Source organism: Nicotiana sylvestris, chromosome 10, assembly GCF_000393655.2.
Source record: "Nicotiana sylvestris chromosome 10, ASM39365v2, whole genome shotgun sequence".
Classification (NCBI taxonomy): domain Eukaryota; kingdom Viridiplantae; phylum Streptophyta; class Magnoliopsida; order Solanales; family Solanaceae; genus Nicotiana; species Nicotiana sylvestris.
In genome coordinates this window covers 119,856,922-119,862,471 of record NC_091066.1, presented here as the reverse complement: position 1 = coordinate 119,862,471, position 5,550 = coordinate 119,856,922, and the positions used below count along the sequence as shown (strand labels likewise).

Sequence of the window (5,550 nt, the reverse complement as noted above, 5' to 3'; positions counted from 1 at the left end):
ACTATTATTATTATTATTATTATTGTTGTTGTTGTTGTTGTTGTTGTTGTTGTTGTTGTTGTTGTTGTTGTTGTTGTTGTTGTTGTTGTTGTTGTTGTTGTTGTTGTTGTTGTTGTTATTATTATTATTATTATTATTATCACTACTATTACAACAACTATTATTATTATTATTATTATCTACTTAACATTACTATATATAACATGTAGATCTAATTTAGAAGCTCAAAGAAATTAAAAGAAGAGAGGAAAAGCTAGCTAATTTTCCGCACAAAAAAAGAGGCCCGATTAAAGGGCCATTTCGGAAATCTCATTCGGCCTTCTCAAGCCCAACTTTTCAACTTCAATACCCAACCAATGTACTGACCCATTAAGACTTTCATGGAAAATATTTTAGCCGTTGGATTAAATTAGTAAATGGTTGAGAGATATTCTTTCATGAAAAAATGGCATGGTATAACAACCTATTAAGAAAATTAGCATTAAAAAGCCCTAGTTTTAGATATTGGCACCCTATAGCCCTACTTTAAATTTTATTTGTTTTAATTGACATAGCATAGCCAACTTATCGTGCTTCAGTACTTTCCCCTCACTCCTCCCCTTTCTCCTTCTTTTACGCTTTTCTTCTCTATCTTCCCCAAATTTCAAAATTTTCAAATACCCCAATTCTCTCCATTTTTATCCGATTAGTACTCTGTACTATGTCTACTTAATGTTTTTATTAACTCTTTTTTTAAATCAAGTCTCATTGTAGAAATTGGAAGATATTCTCATTCTTGCCAAGTTGACAGATGGGTAAAAATTCATATGGTAAGAAATCAAAATCTAAATCAAATGTGGTCAAATTTTCATCTCTTCATGTTGATTATGACTCTGACTTTGAAGAAACGGTGTTAAAGGGTTGCAAATCCCCACATGCAATAGTCGTTCGAAAGGACAATCAAAGGGAAAAACGGGTTGAAGCATCACATACAAAAGACAAAGGGAAAAAAAATCGAAAATGCATCTGCTATGCGACAAAATATTGCTATTAAACCCAAAAGGAGAAAGCGCGTTAGCACGAAGGAAGTTCAATGTGATAAACTTCCTGTGAAGGTATTTTTAATCTCAATTGATTTAATGTATTTTATCCGATTTATAGTTTACATTAGCTATAAGCATTCATTTTTTGTATTTGATGCTATGGAAAAGTGGTAATGGCTTTGCACTAAATATTTGTCATCTCCAACTCACTGCTTCTATGCTAAATATATGTGGTAAAAGAATACTACTTATTCTTCGACTATGCTGTTATGTCAGCTTCACAGGGAGAAATTTGGGAGGAGCTAGTATTGTAACATAGTAGTTATAGAGGTTGTTAAAAAAAAGTAGCTTCTATTTGGGAACCGAGATAATAGATTATTATGGTAATAAGAAATAAAAAGTAAATAAATAATTATTTGTCAAAAAAAAGTAGTCTGATTAGTAACAAATAAATTCTAATTTAGGATCCCGTATTTTATCTCACTTGAACCTTTTTTATTTAGTATTAGTATATTTTCTTTTATATTAATTCTTTTAACATGCATCAGCTGTGAGATTGACGACATAACCCTAGATTCATTTTCTAATCCATCACAGACGTTGCCACTTGCCACCCTCTCTTCACCCCTTTCCTCTTCTATGTCAACTTTCAAATTCCTTTCAGCCATGACCAGGCTATGCCCACTCCATTTGAGGCAAAGATCGTCCTTCTCTATCCTTTCTTTGGCGCATTCGCTGAGAAAAAGGCATCTCTTTTCAGAACTTGACCAATTCACGTGAGCACCCAGCTCATCTCAACGTTTCGGATTCTGACTCGATTTTGAATCCTTAATCAAGAAATCCCGCTTAAAATCACCTACTCTATAAATATTTATCTTTTACTCTCAGCCGAGGGAGAGGTGACAGAGCACGAAAAAGACCACAAAAACTCTAAATTTCTAAGGTGGAACACCCTCAGACACAGCCGCCTACACACACATGAACCAGCAAAACACTACTACTCTGTCATTCTCACTACTGTTATAGTCTCTCAAACTTGCAAGAGTCTCTTAGAAATAAAACCTTTTCTTTTCTGTCTCGGTGAACTTTGGCCGTGACAGAGGTATTCGAACTTGTTCGGATCTGTTCGTAACGAGAGAGTAGATTCGAGATCGATGTCCTGAGTTCACTGCCCCACAACAGGTAAAATCTGACCATGTTTTGATTTTTCTCATTCATTTAAAAACAGTGTGTTTGCCTAGAAAATCATGTCTTAGCTTTTCTCTGTTTTAGTCATATTGAAGTGTGCTAGCAAAATAGTAATAATGATAAAATCATGTATTAAGACCTTTTATGTTCATATCTGTCTCTTCAAAATTTCATGATTGAATCGTGACACTAGTTGTTGTCTTCTACTTTCAAAGCCTCTACTGATAATACTTGAATAGAAGCCATGCCTTAAGGATTAAAATTTAGTTGTTGTTCAGGTAGTAAAAATCATGACATTAGGACCTATATGGACTTTACATGAAAGGACTCTTGTTTAGTGTGCAATACTTTCATCAGCATATATACATACACACATGGCTATTTGAATGGGTTAGAATCATAATATTAGAGCTAATTAATATGTCCAGAAATCATGTTGTATGATTACTAATTAGCGAAATCATGCTTTAGGAGAATATGTATTCTCTTATTGTATCCTTTTGCTCTACTTTCTGCTTAAGTGATAAAAATACGACTTTTATGCTTATTCCAAAGTTTAGAGGTCATGCCCATAGGATTTTTAAAATGTTTATTTCAAATAGACTTTAGCTATATGAGATTACATGTTATCTTGTGAACATCATGCCTTCATGATTCTATTTAAGATTGGCAACTAAATGCTAGCATCTCTGTTAATTTAATGGTAACCTTTAAAAGGGTGTAAAATATGCTTGTCTGTTCATGTATGTTTGGTTCAACGATATAGAATTATTTCAGGCCTTACTTAAAACAAAGGGATCTAATCATTTATTTCTAACTTGGAACATTACTTGAGAATATGTTTCTGTTAATATGAGTTGGTCATGTCTAAATGCAAGAAAAGCTACTCAATTTCAAGTCTATAAATTTTGCTCTTTTCCTAGTTTGTTTATTTTGCTTTTTTAGCTTGTTAGAACAGTAGCTGCTCTCTAATTCATTTACTTTCTTTGACTTGCATGAACACCGGAGCCGAAGAGTTTCACAATGAAACTCAACGATGCTGCCATTGCCTAAAGACTGCACATCCTCATCTTTTCCAGTTCTTACATCATGTGCCCATAAATATGGAAGAGAAAATCTTCTGGGAGTTGAACACGGCTCTTGAAAATTCCTTTCTGTTTCATCTATTTACTTATTCATTGTGTGATTAACTAGTTTTATCCTTTAGTTGTGTTATTAACTAGTTTTATCCTTTAGCTGTGTGATTGGTCGTTAAGATCTAAATTTACTATATAGTCATAGTCAAGTCTTTTAATGGTGAAGATTTTATTTTATTTTGTAATGAAAGTATTCATTTATCACATAATACTTACGCCTAATTGAAACTCTTCTGGAATCACGACATGCGTCAAATGCTAAGTGTTAAGTCTGCTAAGTTATTATAAAATCAACTATGGCTTTAAAACTTTTTCTTTCCGCTCTACCAACTTTGTGAAATTGACAACTCTGCTTTATATGATTTTTTTTAGGAACTGAAACTAGTATTTCTAGCACATAGAAGCTGTCATCTTTGTTTTCTTTCCCTGTTTCAAATATTCAAGATGGCATTGTTTTCTTTACTTTCTTTAAAGACATCTTGAACTCATAGTTACTTGTTTGATGTTTCAAGTTTGGAGTTAACAGGTTAAGAAAGATTGGCTTTGGGACAATACTGGAACGAGAGCTCATTGCTAGTTTAGGAAATCATTTTCTCAAATCTTAATTAAGAATTTAAGTGCATTGCTGTTCGAGTGCAAACTTAACGTTACAGTACTTATTTTATAAACATCTAGTCAATTCTTTAACCCTTTTAGGAATTAATATATTCTTTTTATTTTACATAACAATACATAGCCTTAATTAAATTTTAGTCCGGACGGTCAATCATTTAATACGGATCTTAAAGGGTGCCTTAAGAACAGATTAATTGAACCCTTACCTAGAGCCTTTAGGTTAAGTAGATCATTAACAGAGTTATACTTTATTAAATTACTTTAATCACTTTAGGGGTATAACAATTATAACTTTCCACATCAAGTGCAACATAAAAATAAATTCAAATTCTTTAATCTTAGTCATGAGATTTTCATCAACAAGTCTATCGACATAATTTGGACCCTTATGAGCAATAAATGCAAGGACATGAATAATTGATGAAAACAGAACAATGAGGTTATCTAACATTCTATAATGAGAATCCAAACGAATATCACCTGGTCGTTGAGTAAACTTTATTTTTCCCTCTTTAACCTTTTAAGGTTGGAAAACAATACTCAATTTATCCTTTTGAATGAGATCAAGACTCAAAAAACTGGGTATTGATTAATGTGAAAAGCAGTTCGCCGAAAAATGTAAGAAGTCAAAACAGCCCATTTTTCGACACTCTACATATATGACTATAATGCCACTAACAATTCTGAACTATATCCCTGAACAAACTATGGGTGTTAATCGGGCCGGGCTGACCCGTTTTCAGCCCGGGTTAGCCCGGGTCAGTCCGTTACTGTTTACGTTGGGACGGGTTGGGACGGGGGTCAGGTTGACGTTTAGACTAACGGTGCCCCGAACCCGTTAAACCCGAATTTCCTTAACGTGCTGAACACGGACTGCAGCCCGTTAGCAGCCCCGTTTCCGTTTGAATTATTTTTTTTAATTAAATTGGACCGTTCCCAACGATCAAATTCAGAAATGACCGTTGGGGAACGGCCAGAAATTGCAGAAATGGCCAATTTCGGCCCTCCATTAATAATATAGCCCTTCCACCCCAAAATCTATAAATAACCCCTCTTCTTCTTCATTTTTTCTCACAAATTCACTCTCTTACTACTCTAATTCTCTCTCAAGTATCAAACTCTCAATTCTCTCTTGATATTATAGTTCTTAAATTCTCAAATCTCAAATTCTCAATTATTTATTATTTCAAGTTTCATCAATTATTTAGTGTAGCCATTACAAAATTATTATTATCAAATATCAATTATTCAAGTGAAGTGTGGTATCAATTATCAAGTATTCAATTATTATCAACTATCAAGTTTCGGTCTATCAATTGAAGTTTGAATTTTGATATCAAAAATTCAAAATTAGTGCGGCATAAGGAATCTCGGTACACTCGTTCCATCTCTTTCTCTTATTTGGTGTACACTTATTTTATTAATTAGTTTCTTAATTTAGTTTCTTAATTTAGTTTTTTAATTTAATTTCTTACTTGAATTTCTTAATTTAATTTCTTACTTTAATTTATATAATGGATTTACTTAGAGCGGCCAAAAAAGCGTGCAATAGAGGTGGTAGTAAGAAAACTTCAAAAAGAACAAGAAGT

General features: G+C 33.0%; 1 long non-coding RNA gene across 1 annotated transcript; it reads left to right on the top strand.

Annotated features, from left to right (window-relative positions):
* Window positions 1–252: 252 nt before the first annotated feature.
* Window positions 253–3,578, top strand: LOC104242672 (uncharacterized). Its single transcript, XR_715054.2, has 2 exons — window positions 253–809; window positions 899–3,578. It is a non-coding gene; the product is annotated as an uncharacterized lncRNA (long non-coding RNA).
* The last annotated feature ends 1,972 nt before the right edge of the window (window positions 3,579–5,550 follow it).